The sequence below is a fragment of the Terrapene carolina genome, unplaced genomic scaffold (genome assembly GCF_002925995.2).
Source record: "Terrapene carolina triunguis isolate 2854851 unplaced genomic scaffold, T_m_triunguis-2.0 Scaffold10883, whole genome shotgun sequence".
Classification (NCBI taxonomy): Eukaryota; Metazoa; Chordata; order Testudines; family Emydidae; genus Terrapene; species Terrapene triunguis.
Window position 1 is genome coordinate 1 of NW_020675234.1, and position 1,183 is coordinate 1,183.

The window sequence follows — 1,183 nt, forward strand, 5'->3', positions numbered from 1 at the left end:
GGGGCTTTGGTTCACTTTGGCCTAGAGCGGGGGGGCTCCATCGACTCCCGTGGTCTTCCAGACCCCCGAGTTACCTAGGGTGATGCCTAGTGACACCAACAAGTCAGCGCTCCGACCGGACTGCGAGGGGAGCTGGTCCCAGCCTGAAGCGCAGCAGCACCGAGCCAGCCCCGGGCCTTGAACCCCTTCAACCCGCCGCCGCCCCCCCGGCCCGCCCCCCCCCCCCCCCCCCCCCGGTCTTGTCCCTCCAGCAGCTCGGGCCGCCGCCGCCATGGTAAAAGTGTCGTTTAACTCCGCCTTGGCGCAGAAGGAGGCAGCCAAGAAGGACAAGGAGAACAGCCAGGTGCTCATCCTGGGCCCGGACCCCAAGGACCCTGAAGCTGTGGTGCCTGTTGGACAGAGGAGAGCTTGGTGTTGGTGTATGTGCTTTGGAGTGGCTTTTATGCTTGCTGGTGTGATACTTGGTGGTGCCTATCTGTACAAATATTTTGCATTCCAGCAAGGTGGTGTGTATTTCTGTGGAATAAAATATATTGAAGATGACTTAACTCTGACTGAGCCTGATGCACGTGCTCCAGCTGCTCGCTACCAGACAATTGAGCAAAACGTTCAGATCCTTGAGGAGGAGGATGTTGAATTCATCAGTGTGCCTGTCCCAGAATTTGCTGACAGTGATCCAGCGGACATTGTTCATGATTTCCACCGGAGACTCACAGCCTACCTCGACCTTAGCTTGGATAAGTGCTACGTGATTCCTCTAAACACTTCAGTTGTTATGCCACCAAAAAATTTCTTGGAATTGCTGATCAATATAAAGGCTGGAACATACTTGCCTCAGTCCTATCTGATTCATGAACAGATGATTGTTACTGATCGCATTGAAAATGTGGATCAGTTGGGGTTCTTTATTTATCGTCTGTGCCGTGGCAAGGAAACCTATAAACTACAGCGCAAAGAAACCATGAAAGGAATTCAAAAGCGTGAAGCCACCAATTGCCGAAAGATTCGACACTTTGAGAATAGGTTTGCTATAGAAACACTCATTTGTGAACAGTAATGGAGAATATTACTGTAACAGAAGACTGAAAGATTACAGTATGATCCCACTTTGTATTGTGTGCAGTGATTATTTTTTAAAATCTTCTTTTACGTAAGTAGTGGACAGGGCTTTATTGCTGAACAT

General features: G+C 50.0%; 1 pseudogene; it reads left to right on the plus strand.

Annotated features, from left to right (window-relative positions):
* The first annotated feature begins 109 nt into the window (after positions 1-109).
* On the plus strand, positions 110-1,177 carry LOC112108540 (annotated as a pseudogene).
* The last annotated feature ends 6 nt before the right edge of the window (positions 1,178-1,183 follow it).